The sequence below is a fragment of the Ruditapes philippinarum genome, unplaced genomic scaffold, assembly GCF_026571515.1.
Source record: "Ruditapes philippinarum isolate M1 unplaced genomic scaffold, ASM2657151v2 ctg519_1_1_1_1, whole genome shotgun sequence".
Lineage (NCBI taxonomy): Eukaryota > Metazoa > Mollusca > Bivalvia > Venerida > Veneridae > Ruditapes > Ruditapes philippinarum.
This window is the reverse complement of record NW_026860385.1, coordinates 141,148-157,515: the sequence shown is the minus strand read 5'-3', so window position 1 is coordinate 157,515 and position 16,368 is coordinate 141,148. Positions and strand designations below refer to the sequence as shown.

At 33.6% G+C, this 16,368-nt stretch overlaps 1 pseudogene; it reads right to left on the bottom strand.

Moving 5' to 3' along the window:
- Positions 1–9,547: 9,547 nt before the first annotated feature.
- Positions 9,548–14,642, bottom strand: LOC132759881 (1-aminocyclopropane-1-carboxylate oxidase-like; annotated as a pseudogene).
- Positions 14,643–16,368: the final 1,726 nt, after the last annotated feature.

The following is a 16,368-nucleotide window of genomic DNA, read 5'->3' as shown; positions in this document are numbered from 1 at the left end:
GATGTTTTTTTTCTTTCTTCAATTTTTATTTCTTTGATGTTTAACTTAAATTAAGCTTCCATTTGTTGGGGATCACTTACCGTAAATCAATGTCTGGAAGTTGGGCAACTTGCCCGAATATTCTTATCAGTACCTAAGGGAAAAATCTTAAATATATAATATTAACAAGTAACAGTAATGGACCCCCAAAAAAGAAAGGGGCGAAATAATTATAACTAAAGTCGAAAATCCATTTTCAGTTATGTAATACTTCAAAATTTAAAGAAAAGATCTAGATAAATTTCCCCTAATTTGAGCAAGTCTTTTAAAAAAAATATCTCAACTAATGTGGGGGTAAGGGGAACAAAGTCCAAAAAAGAAAATGGGCATATGTTTGCCAAAAGTCATGACAGAAAAATGTACTGGATGATATAGGTTTCATCAAGTATTCCGTGTTCAAGTATCGTAGGTAACAGTATCGTAAGGGGTTCAGTAAAAAATGTTGATGGAGTGCGACGCTGTGAAGACTAGCGTCTGGGTGGGTTAAATTGCTCTCCCTATAAACAGTCTTGCCAAGTCTCAAAATTAACCACCCACTTAGCTCAATAGCGTTTGTCTGTGAATCAGACGATCCGGGTTCGATTCCCAGACGGTGCATGTCACTTTCATTGTGTATGATCATTAAATCCCTTTTTACGGTCATACTGCTATCGAATGTACAGAAGTTATCAATTCCTTGCGAAAGTGAAGGCAACTCGTACTGGTAAACTGACTGCTTGACATCCTGCCCATGAACGATGCGGCGACTGAACTAAGGTCTGGTAAATTTAATGTGGCTTACTGCAGTGATTCGAAGTGAAAAATACCAACACCACCACCAAAATTGATCATCAGAAATGAATACATTTTATAACTTCCCCTTGATGTGGGTAAGTGACACAAAATTATAATGATAACAACTTAACCAAAGTTTTGATAGAAATCCTCTACACCCCTTATGTAAATAGTCTTTTATTATGATAAAGGTGCATACAGTTAGGGTAATCAATATTGATTAGCATTTGTATGTTTGCTTCGGTTTTGTATCAGTTTTAAACAGTATATCAATCATGACCGGCCAGTAAATGATTGAATTATGTTTCTGATTAATACAGGGATGTTGTCTAATGAATGAACATTGCTGATTTATTACGCATTATAGCAACAAAACATATTGATAGCTCAACTAAACAACTCATTTGCCTTTACTGCACAGTCAGGGACGTAGACTGGAATATGCAGCCAATTGAATATTTCTTTATTCTGTATAAAATGGTCTATTTGGAGTATATAAGTAATTAAAATAATGCAAATAAATTTCACAAAATTTGTTTTGCTTAAACAATTTATAGACGATACCCTTTATAGCTTGAAGTACCGAAGCGCATGCAAATAACAATGTAATTCTGCATCATAGACGGTTACGTGCGTGTGTGCATTGCGTTTTCTTCTTTTTGGCAAAGTCACAAATGTCATTACTTCAAAGAAATAGTTAAGGTTACACATCTATGATTGCGTAGCTTTCACGTCTGGCGTCCTCTTATTAACGTTCATGCGTCTTTCGGTTTCCCCCCGATTTTCTTTGAAAACAGTCTTAAGTTGCTAGTTTTTCTTATAAACATGCTTGTCTTCAGCAACAACTTGCATTATTCTTTATAACGGGTGCCTCGGGTCATATTTATCTCACTCCGTTTATTCCATCAGCAACTTGGTATTAAAAGTATATATATCATTATTCTTTTTTAACAAAGTATTCGATCGGACTTTCATATCTAAACCGTGGTCATCTTGAACCAGATTCAGATATATATTTTTTTTGGTTTGGCTCAGATCAGAATCTCGATTCAGTAGCAGCGAAAAATTGACAAAACATTAAGTAACATAGAGTAGCTACTCAAAACATGTGTTTTCTAGCACAACAGCTAAATACACGATTAGCATTTAATCATGTCATTACATTGATTTGTGTTGATAAAGTGCATGTCTGATGAATTTAGCGAACCTTTATCAGATACCGTATCAATACATATTGAAATAATTGAAAGGAATGGAATATTTTTACCTCCATTTTTTCCTTTTTTAATAAACTTTGAATCAAATAGATTGTTTGAATATTTAAGCTTCTCTTACATTTGACTAAAATCATTTGAGACTATTTCTTACAGATATGACCCTTTGCATATTACTGCGCGTGGTATGAACTTGATTTTTTTCCATAGCGTTATAATTTATGGTTAGATTCTTTCAAGGACAGAAATTCGTAGAACCCAATACGGTAAACATATTTGTAGTCCGTAAAGTGAAATGTATAAAAACCAAACTATTAAATGAAAATGCATCGAAGTATACAATACAGTCCGACCTCGGTTATTCGAATTGCTGTGGACTGAAAATATACTTCGAATAATCGATGGGATCGAATAATCGAAATCCGAATATAGCGAAAGACGACAATTATTCAACTAGTACCTTACTGTACCTTTAAACAGGCGTCGGTCAAAGAATTTTTACCAAATGGGTTCACAAAATTTTGAAAAATATAACGATCATTTGACCAGAAAGCTTATGAGTTGTCTGACCATTACAGATATAAATATGATATCCCCTGGAAAGGCCGAAAAAGATGTAGACACCAGGATGATTTGTTGGGTTTTTATTCTATATAATATCAGGACATTAAACACACTTACATCACATCAAATGGGTAAATCATAATGATTCGAAATTCAGTGTGTAAAATACACTTGGAAGTCAACATTGAAAGCTGGAGAAAAAACAAACAGATTAATTATATTTTTGTGCTTAAAATACAATGTTCATGTTGATTCGTAACAATTGCGATGAAACAGAGGCTTAAAAGATTGGTGCCTATCTCAGAATATAAAATTTACAACTGGGATTCAAGCGAAAAATTAATGGCCCCTGAGTTTTTGGTTACTTCTTTGTATAGCTTTTTTTAGTACATTCTAACATTATACCGATTAGCAAAATAGTAACTACATTGGCCTTTGTCCGTATGGCAGATATAATGATTATGATACCGATTAGCAAATCAAACCGGTGTAACATTAAATTTTGACCCTGTTGAGAAATGACCCTGGGGTCAATTTTCAACGGTCACAGGGTCAATTCTCAACGTTGAATTTTGAACCACCTGTTGAATTTTGAACCACCTGTTGAAGGTGTTGAGAAATGACCCCGGTTCATAATTTAACGTTTAAAAATGACCCCGGTTCATAATTTAACATTGAAAAATGACCCTGAATGTTTATCATATTAGAAGGCACAGCATCTATAAATACGTTTTCAATTCTATCTTTTTAAAGGCGCCTAACTGAGCTACAAAAACAGACTTTGAGCTGTCATGGTCAATTGTGAAAAGATAACATTTGAATTGCATAAGAATTGTGAGGAAAATTGATTATTTTTGCACTTCTGCATCAGAAGCTTTTGGTTTTTGGCATTCTTTGAAACATTTAAATTTAGTTTAATCATATTTTATTGCTTTTCTTTATGTACAATTTAGATACAATTTCACATGCAATACAAAGTTATTTTCAAGAATTTACATGTATGATGCAGTTTTTAATTATAAAGCAAAAGGGTCGGGCCACAAGTTTTAACAACATTAGAGGGTTGGCCCTTCCCAATTAGTCTCAATAAAGGTAAAAAGATGTGCGTGAGTCTCGTTATAGTATTGATATTGATAATAGTATATATAAGCAATCAAAGAAAAATGTCTGGAAATAATTAATATGATGCTAAAAAAACAGTGACTAAACATGATTTTGAAAGAAAAAAAAAGACAATAGAGAAAAAAAATGAAAAGAGTAGAAGAAGCCGTGTGTCGAAGTTCCCGCCCGTCCGTTTTATCCTTGGTATGAATATAGTAAATAAGGACAACAATTAAGAGCACTCTTTAGGAACTAGGATTTAAACATTTTGAAACCTTCTTGATCGTTTGATAAAAATTTGAACATGATGGAATAACATGTTATTTTCTTCATCACTAAGGTTATTGATACCGAATAATAATTTATAGGCACTTAAAGGATGGTAAGTACGTGTATTAATAAATAAGGTACACCTCTGATCAGTATACAGTGGGCATTTGAAAAAGTAATGGTGAGCGTCTTTAGAACGAAAACAACATCTACAAATTGGATTGTCGCGTAAATGGTTATAGTGTAAATCGGCATAAAGATTGCTACACTTATTTCTAATTCTTGTGTGGTAATTTTAAGAAACCTGTCACCTGTAAGAAAGTATGACGGAGCTTGAGGCCGAGAAAAAATAATTTTAAGTCTGGCTTTGAATGCTGAAAGTGACTATTACGAGTATCTAGGTCTAAACTATTCCATACTTTAATAGAAGAGGGTATAACTGATTTCGAATAAATTTCTAATCGTCGGGCAACCGTTGCATAATTCTCGTTGTTTCTTAAATTATATGTACTATTATTACCAACTATTTCTGGGAAGATGTCGCTCAAATAACAGGGAAGCTCGCCTCGACTATGTTTAAAAACAAGAATCAATTTTTGCATTTTCCTTCTATCTGCAAGTGAGACCCAGCCAATTTCGCGTATGAGATTTACGATTGATACTGATCTTGTTAGACCAGTCACAATTCGCGCAGCATCGTACTGAATGCTTTCAAGGACATTCTGTTCATACAAAGTACAGCTATCCCATACCAATGAGGCATATTCAATTATCGGTCTTAAATACGATATGTAAATTTGATTAAGCGTTTTCCTTTTAAGTTTAAACTTAAGCATTCGCATTGTACCTAGAATTCTAGAAGATGATGTTGTTATATTCGAAATATGTTGATGCCATGTTCCATCACTTAATGTTACTCCTAAATGCTTGTGTGAATGAACGAAATTAAGATGTGTATTTTGAAAGTAGATGTCGGGGGCATCGCGATTATTTTTTGACAGTGAAAAATACATAACTTCCGTTTTGGCAGCATTAAATTGTATTAACCATTGTTTTGCCCAGGCAGATATAATTTCAAGATCGCGGTTGATAGTAATTTCAATATGATTTTTATCTCGTGAACTTACTGCTAATGATCTGTCATCTGCAAATAATCGTGTGACACTTGTAAGTGACTCTGCTATGTCATTCACATAAATTAAACATTTAAATGTGATTTGTGGCAAAACAGATTGAGCAAACAATCTGGAATTTTGCATAAATAAACAATAGCGAAAGCTATATTGTGGCTCAGTCGGACGGACCTCATAAGAATTAATCACACACTCGTCTCCCTTTAAAGACCCAAACAAAATACCTGTATCTCAATCCCAATGCATGCTGCTTATGTTTATATATACCAAAAGAAGCTTTAAAGGAATAGCTAATTTTTGTTTCGCTCTTTAAAGGGAGACAGTGTATTTACTACCACATAAATGTTTACTTGCTGACTAGCGGATTACTGGGTTGGTGCTAAAGATAATGTATGAATTGCTTGATAAACTATTTTTGTAGAGCGTCTGCGGCGAAATTGTAAAGCGTCAGTGGTGTATAGGCTCCGTACTGGGATACGAAGCCAGGAGTCCGTGGTTCGATTCCGGTTAGGTTGTCATCATGAATGTTTATCCTTAAGTAAGGCAATTCACTCTGCATTGCTACTGGTTTCTTCCCCGCTTCTGCTGGGAAGAAACTACCTCCATGGTCGACTGATTAAGAGTCGCCGACATCTAATCCAAAAGACCTCTCAGATGTGGGTTCAAATCCCAGCGGAGGACGCATTTGTCAGTTTGCCGTGGAGGAGTGGGTCTGGAACTGGTTATTTCCAGGACTGAAATACTGTTGAAAACTCATAAAAATAAACAAACACATGCTTGCACATGCTTCAATTCGATACTGATTAGGCTTTATTAATATTGTCACTCTTTCACTTATATCTATTTGTTCTGCATTAGAATTTGGTGGAAGCTCGATTTCGATGGGAAGCCTGGTTTCCCTACCATATACTAGAAAAAATGACAATGTTGTCAGAAATTGAACATGTTTAACAGTAACAATACCTTAAAAGAAGCATAAAAAGCGACATACGAAACAAATTTTTCTTTGTTAGAAATGTCTTTCTTCTGTAAATATTTATCTAAGATAGCATTTTAATAAAGTCCCCCTGGTCACACAACAGGTTAAACACGTTAGGCTCTATTCGCTTTGAAACGTGCTCTAAGCCTCTAATGTTATAACTTTTGTACTTAAATGTCTTAAATGACCCAGGGTCAATTCTCAACGTTGAAAAATGACCCTCAGGGTCATTTCTCAACAGGGTCAAAATTTAATGTTACACCGGCACCAAGCGGGATCATGAGGATATCACCTTTTCTGGGCAAAATGGGTTTGATGCTTCCGAGTGATCACTCGTTTTCTGATATTTAACGGTGAGCAGCTAATCGCCTAGGGTGAAGATAACTGCTTTAACAATAAACAGCATAAAATTCATCTGGCATAAACTGCGGGCTTCATACCATTTAAAACATAAAATAATAAAATTCTAGACCACATTGCAATTGCATGCTCACTATTGAACTTACTTTATCTACTAGATATGATTATAGCTTTAGTTGCCACCTAGGTCTTTTTCACTACTTTAAAAAATGAATGTTACGTCCAGGTCGAATTATTTTCAAATTGAACTCAATGACAATGACAATGTGTTTATTCGTAATATATGGCCTCTAGCCCAAAATACAATCAGGTTTTCAATTTGTCATAATAGATGTAAATATATATATACATATGAGTATATTTACAAGTTAGTAATATATTTTAGAAAAAGGCAAGATTAATAGATATATTTATACAAAATTAGTATACAAAACTAAGCGATTCATCAACAGCAAGAATTCATATTATGTATCATTTTGTGATTTTGGGTTCCAATAATATCTGTCAATGGTTGAATACTTGTAAATTATATTTGGAAGGTCAATGTTATGTTACTTAATTGATATCATTATGTGATACATTAGCTTAATTTACACTATGCTGTTATATGGTAATTCTGTTCATATAGATAGGTGCCTTTTTGAGTAGACAAATACCATGTCAAATATAGAAAAAGAAATCAAGCAAAGGAATACACCGTCAGTCATTTATTACCAGTACAATGTAAGTCATGCTTTTATGAGGGTAAAGGATAAACAATAAGTATCTTTAAAAAATAAAAAATAAACTGTTCCGAAATGGTTAGCTTGTATAATTATGTTATTACATATTTACTAATTTGACAGAATAAACAATTGGGTTATTTTTCTTGAAAAATGGAACACAGTAAGATGTATATGCTCCTTAAAATTAAACTGTCGTGTTTCGGCAAGTGAATTTAATTTCTATCACCAACATCTACGCAGTCGGTAGGCAATTATATTTATAAAAACTTGATTTATATGCATAAAATATATGCAATTTACAAACATTATACCAATTTAACACATCAATGATCATAAAATATATATATTTACACTGATTGAACGTACCAGATAGCTGTGTTTTTCGACATTTTCATGCGCATTAATAATCTTATATAGAGTGTTTTCGTTATTTGGGACAAAATTTATAAGTTAGTTCTTGTGTAAGATAAATTAAGTTTTTATGCAAAAAAAACTGTCCGCTAGAAATTGTAATGACATCTAAAGGCAGTGTAAAGTTTTGTGGGAAGGAGAATGTTTAAACAAAACTTAAATATCTATGGAATTCAACTAGAAAGTAAAGAACTATATCCTGTACATTTTATCTTAAAACTATTATTTACATTTTATCTTATATTGGCAAGAACTATCCTTTACATTTTATTTTAGAACTTATCTTATTTTTTTATTTTAGAATGGCAAGAACTATCCTTTACATGTTATTTTAGAAGGGCCATGAGAAGCCCAGATTTCAGTTTGTTTTAAAATGATAAATGAAAAATCATCTTATATTCAGTTCTTCACTGTAAATTTTACAGGAGGTCAAACTGATTTTAGATGACCTTCAGCCAAAAAAAAAAAATAAAATAAAAATAAAACAAAACAGATATACCATAGTGCGGAATTTGCGTAATCATGGATCCAGACCAGCTTACCATTTGGTCATTCTGAGTCAGTAATTCCATGAATGTTACCTTATCCAAACCCTATTACAAGTAGTTACGAAACTGATACTTATAGCATGATCTGAGCAGACAAGCAGCGATGCGCAGGCTGGCCTTGGAATCCAGCTATGCATAGGACACATCGTATGTGGTTTTGTCGTACGAAGCTCCATATCATATTATTGTGACAAAGAATTCAGTAAATATAGTGAAAAATTACAATATTGCTGACTATTTATGCTGAGATACCCCATGTTTGTTTAGTTTTGAAGGGCTTTAATATCTTTGAATTAAATTTGACCTTAAACAAATGTACGGTGATTAGTGAATGTACCATTACGTTGAAAATAAGTTTCATGTCAAATCTGCATTCTTAACTATATATTAGCAATCAGTTCCGTGCTATGACAATGACCTTTGAAATAATATAATGACATAGGACATCCTCAACTAATGATGGTTGTGTCTACAAAAAGACCACTATCCATAGTGTTGTGTGACATAATTAAATCAAAGAAGAAAAGGGACATTTATAAGTGTTTGGTAGAACTACCTGGTCTTCAAATTATACAGGTATTTCAAGTTTGAGTTGACAGGGGATCATCTTCCCCTTTAGTTATGCAGTCAATATTGAACGTGGACGACTTTGAATATCTTTGATAGTTTATGATAATTTGACTTAGGGAACGCGTCAGATTTGTATTCAAGAGGCCTCAAGTTTGGTGTAATTTTCTCGTGACAACCTCGGACAGTCAGTCTGATGGTCATATGTCACTCATCGCTCATTCCGAAATTATATTGGATAAGTAGTCGGTCACTTGCGAAAAAATGAAACTACTGGTAATGTATCCAGGTTAGGTTTGGTGAACCGATTGCCGAGATATGATCAATATGTGTTGGAAATAAAAGATGTGTCTAAGCGCAATGTTTACATAACGGTGACGCCAACTGACAATAGCTCCACCTTTTTTATTCGAAAGCCGGAGCTGATATAAATGGTCATTAAATATATTATATATATATATAGAAATCTCATTAAACATGCAGAACTGGACACGAATCAAATCTGCAGATAAGAAAATACAAGAAAAGTATAATAGGTTTAATTCCATACTGAATCTGACTTTTTGGCATGTGACATGCGGTCTTGCATGCGATACCTACTAATGATGCTCATGTACAATTATTTGTTTAAAAGGAGATAGCTTGATTTCCCCTTATAGAAAGAATCCAAAGTCCAGGTATTATTTCCCAAACCCTTAGCCACGTGACGTTCCCCGTTAGATTGATTCAAAAGAATCCTAACACCCAGGCTAGTCGACCGCCTAGTGTATTGAATAAATGATAGCCAAATCTTATAGCATTCATGCATAATTTATCATTCAAGTTAACAAGTCGTGTGTACGTGTTTTTCGTAGCGTTTAGATAGGAACATAAGGACACAATTTATTTACATTTTGATAAAACGAAGATTTACAAAAGTTATACAGACATTTCAAACGTCATTGTAAAGTACAGCGAGATAGTTTCTAAACTCATCAACCTTATAAATCATTGATAACTGTCGAACGATGATCAAGTTGTTACAAGATAAAAGATTAAAAGCTTTTAATCGTATTGTGGCTAATTTAACAAAGGTTAAGTACTAGCACAAATAAACATTGTTTTCACGACATATATAAATTTCAAGTACCATTGATCAAAGTTCATATACTTATAAGTTAATGTGCCAAGTACAAAATTAATTGTTGCATCAACATTTAAGAGATCCTTTATCAATTTCATTAATCTAGAATTCGGGAAGAACCTTATATTCAAAATATTTCTTTACATATTTGACTTGCTGAATCATCCATGGACCATAAGCTTCGACCTTGTGTTCGGGACCTTTTCCTGTTGCTTTTGACATAAAATTTTCACCAATGTCTCCATCATAAGACGGTTCCATAAAAAATGGAACAGAATAACGATCCAAACCAATGTCCAGGACCCTGTGATGTGTTGCTTTAAATCGACCTCCCATCATACGAGAGAAAACATCGCCAATATTCATAACAAAGCTTTTTGGTCTCGGCTCCACAGCGCTCCAATTCCCATCGGCTGTGATAACTTCAAGACCTTTAAAGTCGAATGTATATAACAATGTGAGAAAGTTTGAGTCGGTATGGTCTGGCGTTGTTACAACCTTACCATCTTCTATCTTTGGGGTTCGCGGGGGGGTGCCCACCCCATGGTGGATAGGGGCATCAGCCGGGAATGTCGACCTGGTCGGTCTGAAAATTTTTTCATGGGAAAACGAACTCATCAAGGGCCTGGGCCCAATTTCCCAGCCAGCCGATTTAATCAAAACCCGCATTGTGAAGTACATTATAACAGTGTGTGGCGAATTCTTGGAACGGGAAAGCACCATCTTCTTCTGGCCATACCGAAGGTTCGTAAAACCAATTACCAGGGGCCACTGTTGGATCATTTGGATCTATATCGCGGCCAAATTCGAATCCCTCCTTTCTGCTAGGTTCGCCTTCTACGACAGGGAAATATCCACGGTAAACATTCTTATTCTCTGGTTTCCAATGTTTTCTCATCAGCATTTCCTTTTTCTCTTTCGGTAGACCAAAAAACCATTTGCAACAGTCCATCAATTTATCAAAATCAATACCATGAATATTGTCAATATACAAAAATCCAACATTTTCTAACGCATCAACAACCTTTTTAGCTTCTGCTTCCTTGTCCGTTTTTGCCTTGTCTAAATCTATAATTGGTAACTTCAAGGAACTCATCGTTCTGAAATTTAGATGAAATTACAAAAATAAAATGACGATTGTATTGTATTTTAATTGGGTTAATATGAAATATGTTATAACCGTTCACTTTCCATATAACTTGACATATTCATGTACACATAGTACTGCTTGAACATTGCTAATCAATACGATTATGATGCATATGTTATGAATGTGAACTACCATGCCATGGGCGTCCGTGGCCGAGTGGTTAAGGTCGTTGACTTCAAACCACTTGCCCCTCGCCGCTGTGGGTTCGAATCCCTACAAGGACTTTGGATTCTTTCATGTTAGGTAGCTATCCAGCTAGCTTACGGAACGTCGATGGTTCTACTCAGGTGCCCGTTCGTGCCTGAAATAATGCACAGAGGGGCACCTGAGGTCTTCCTCCACCAGTAAAGCTGGAACGTCGCCAAATGACCTATACTGTGTTGGTGTGACGTAAAACCCAAACAAACAAACAAACAAACAAAACTAGCACCTTATTTATTAATTGCTTTTGGATATATTGTCAAACATCTGCAAAACTGTGTATTGTAAAAGAAATTGGCTACATGCATTATCCATATATGAAGTATTTTTTCTTATAATTATTTCAAAATCTATATCGTTTTAATCATTTCACGACAATTTTACCAGTATTCAAATACAACATAATGTAAACTTATATACACTTAATTTAAACTCTCTTGTGATTAATTAACTGGGTTGCTTTCCTTTTGTGTTTAAATTGTAATTGATAATGTTTTTGAAAACGGAATTGGCCATATTTCAATCCGGACAAAACTGACTGAACGGTGAAATATGTGCGCAATCTCATGGCCCTAGCAGCTATATAGTATGGTTAATGTGGTTAATTCCTGATTTATATTCCCTCCTGGAAACACATTTGTTTTTTTTATCTAAAAGGTTTAATTATTTAAGGTATTGCAAATAAATGAATAAAATATTTAGATCTAGTGCAAATCTGGTAAAGATATTATTTTAGAAATATTTAAACCATCCATTGGTATTTACATAATGCAAGTTACATGTATGTGTTTGACCGCCTCCGTGGTCGAGGGGTTAGAGTCGATGACACCTCTCTGGCGTGGGTTCGATCCCCGGGAGATGCTTTGGTAGTTTAGCGCGGAGGAAGGTAGTCTAGTACTGGTGTAACTCTCCAGGAACGATGGTTAGGAAACTACCCGCCTATATGACTGAAATACTGTTGGAAAAAGGCGTAAAATGAAACAAACAAACAAACAAACAAAATGTATGTGTTCCTGCTTTTCAATCTTATAAACATATTATGTTTTTTTTTTTCAAATCCTACACAATGAAAACCAATGAACGTTTTTTTATTTCTCATTCGCTTTTAATTTTTGTTGTTTTGTTGTGCTGTTATAGATCAACAAGTTACTCATTCACCCCAAAGCTGAGCGATCTTTTGCTTCTTGTGTGTTTTGGTGTTTACTGTATAGAATATATAAAACTCAATTTAAATTAAAACATTAATTAGTATGTTTACCAGCAATTACTCTTTGTAAATTTAGATGCTCCAACAGAGAAAGCTCGCTATTTTGGTATTGAAAGAGAAAATTATTAATAGAATCAGCTCACTTTGTAACTAGCAAGAAACGCGATGAGTTTCACTATATTATTAAATGTAGTTAGTTACTTTACATTAAAGACACAAGTTTTATTTATTATTACTACTCAAGGATTCCTAGTTTTTTTTTGTTTTTGTTTTGTTTTTTTTATTTTCAGGCTTTAAATGTGTAGTGATAATAAAAATACATTATTACATGCTTTTCGGTGGTTTATAGAAATTTATTACATGCTTTTCGGTGGTTTATACATGTTTTGCAGTAGATTACTGAATTATAACGGTTAATTATATTCTGATAATTTCACAGTAATGATTACCAAATATAATTTCACAGTAGCCGAACTATATTTGGCGTAAAAATAAAATATTTATCATTAATGAATGTTTTTTTCAGCGGCAATGTAGTCAATCATAATAAAAAATGTACGTGATAACTGTAGTTCGTAAATATTTACGAACGTTGTGCTGAAAAACATCTAAAATCTAAAAATAATCATGGAAATATATTTTGCTTCAACATTGTGACGTCATTATTTGATGACGTCATGAAGATAAGAGCATGACGTTACGCGGCAAAAATCAGTAAAATGGTGTTAAAATCGTTAAAAAATCATGAAATAAACAGAAAATTTGTTTGTTTTACATGTAAGATCAAATAATATTTCACTCGTGAACCCCAGCTATTATATTTTCACTCGTGGCTACGCCACTCGTGGAAAATATTGCATCTGGTGTTCACTCGGTGAAATATTTTTCGATCTTACACTGAAACAAACAAATATCCTCTATATATCAGTGAATTAAAACTGGTAATTTCACTGTTTCAAACAGTGAAATTACCACTTTGATAATTTCACTGTTTTGAATTTAAGCCCCTTACGTTGTTTCAGTGAAATACCAGCGTACACAGAACTGGGTACCAACTTAATGACGTGACGTCGTAAATGACGTCACGTTGTATTATTATTTGGCGCGCTTTTCATTCAGTATTAGGTTTAATGTCTTTTTAAAACGTTTATTTGCATGTAATAAAAAGAAAATTTGTGCACAGAACTGGGTACCAACTTAATGACGTGGGGTCGTAAATGACGTCACGTTGTATTATTATTTGGCGCGCTTTTCATTCAGTTTTAGGTTTAATGTCTTTTTAAAACGTTTCTTTGCATATAATAAAAAGAAAATTTGTTTAGTTTAGTGTAAGATCAAAATATATTTCACCTTGTGAACACCAAAAGTTCATATTTCACTCGTGGCTGCGCCACTCGTGAACTATACCTTTTGGTGCTCACTCGGTGAAATATATTCCGATCTTACACTGAACTAAACAAATATCCTCTATTTAATCTGGCAATGTTTATTAAAGTAATAATGCTGAAATTTCACTAATTAAGTCATCTTTCTTATTTTCTTTTATGCCATGTTTGTATAATTATTCTAAATTGTTTGTTTGTTCACTCTTATGTCCTAAAGGGCCTTGAGTTTATATTTATAAATAAAATAATAAAGCAATTAGTACAGTTACAGTGAGTAAGCATTTATATGGAAGTCGAAATACCACTTTCTTTACATTTTGCTACCTTTAATACTGACATAATTTTTCACATTTAGCACTATTTCCTTCAGGTGATCTGCACCTCACATGTTTCTAAATCAATTTATTACAACATTAAAAGACACATATTTCACCCTTCTACAGAATGATAAAAAATTATTCATTTCTGAGGCGTGAGGTGCCTTTAACTAATATATCAAAATGTCTACTCATATGACCTTCAGACGCCGTTGCATTGGTTATTGTATACTCGTTATACTTGGGGGCTATCCGTTTTAACAACATTTCTATATATTCAGAAACATCGCACCAAACACAATTACAAAGAGTTTAAAAGCTGAAAAGGTAGGATGGGGAGCGAAACCTTCAGCAGTATAAGTACATATTTTTTTATAATACTGACATAACGTATACGCCAAAAAAGCTATTACCTTTTCTCAAAATATTTCCCTGGAGATAATCCAAAAACCTGTATATATATATACCGCAGATCGTGTTTATCACTGCATAAAATACTACGCGAAAACTGATGTTTAAAAAGATGATATACTCCGTTTCCCGTTTATCAGTGAATCAAACGCCAATCCCGAGCAAAAATTCATCACAAATAGTGTTCTAAGGAGGGGAATATTGACCAAATGTACATGTAACTTGATGACATGTCTATATCTGAACGTTATTTATTCATGTTACTTGTATATAGGTTGCATTCTTATTCATTGATTTGCTTACTGAAATGTGAATGCATACTCCTGCTTATTTATCAGAATTATCATTGCAAATGCGAATACATGAAATCCTTTCACTGCACAAGAGACTTAAATGTGTTATCCATGTCTCTGATTGCACATCCATTGCTTCTATCAAAAATGCATGTATAATTTACGCTATTGCTTGATTGTACATTTCTAAATATCCAACAGAATCTTTATACAGAATCATCATTTGCATGTGTGCTACTGCTTGATTGCACATTGCTTCCGTATCAGAAATTGTGTAAATTACTATAAATATAGCTACGCGATGAAATAGGTCTACTGGTATGACTTCTGCCTAGTGATATTATTTAACTTCTTTCCTATAAACCAACATAGTTCGCAAAATTAAAAAAAAAAATCAAAATAAATGTAGCATGTACGACGCAAGCACTTATATGAATGGAAAATAAAGTTAAACTAAATTATGTACTAACAAAAACAATGACTTTTCAGTTTAGACCTACATCTACCTATATATCTTCAATTAATGCCAAACCCTTCGCGGGGACGTAGACACGACTCTAGACTAGTTACTTGAGAGAAAGCTACGAGATACAAGGGAATCAAGGAAGCATTCCCTACCCCTTGGTTCTTTTACATGCTCAGTGTATAGCACTGATACATGCGATGATTACCTGGATTTCTTACCAGTACACCTCTAGTTAGGTGGGAAACACTGAAAGTGTCTCTGAAAAATTCCAAGGGTGTTACCCAAAACATCCTTGATTCTTGTAAGCATTTTAATTGTCTTAATATCTAGCTCTAAATATATTTCGTACTTTAATAACCAGTTGCATATATGCCTTGGTTTCATAAAAACTGAAACTGATTTTAATCATCACACTGAATAATTTTATTACTTTAACGAAACAAAACAAGCACTTTTCACTTTGCATATGTCATAAGGACAAAAGCGACAAATAATATAAAGCTATTATAAAGCATGTTTTTAATATTTACAATAATTTGTCATTTTGTACACTACATAAACCAAATGAAATGATACCAGTTTTACATTAACAATCTTCAATTCTATTCCTACATACACGCAATTGAATTTTTTTCATTTCTGTATGTAAATTGATATACTATTACATAGACGATGGACAAATCTAATAACACGAAAAATTATGTATAAATAAGAATGCAATCAACAGATATGGTTAAGTAACATTCAGATATAAATGTCATCAATATGCATATTCTTTTGTCGGATATTCCCCTCCATAGTGTTTCAACTATTTACAAATAATTACAACCAATGCTTATGTCATAAATTTGGATTATAAATCAATGTACTTTATCATACATGAAAGACGCTTGTACTTTTGTACTTGTAAGGGGAACTAACTATTGTAAATACATGTAGTTTATATTCTGTCCCGACAATGCATTCTTCAATGCATATGTAGGGTATTGGGTCACATTGCGAATGATTTGGGCTGTGCGATGTTTTATGTTCAGGAGGTTTTGTGGAAAACGTTGCATCACAAAAATTCTTTTGCCCATAGCTGCTAAATAAAACAACAACGACATCATTTTAAATCATGTGCAGTTTAA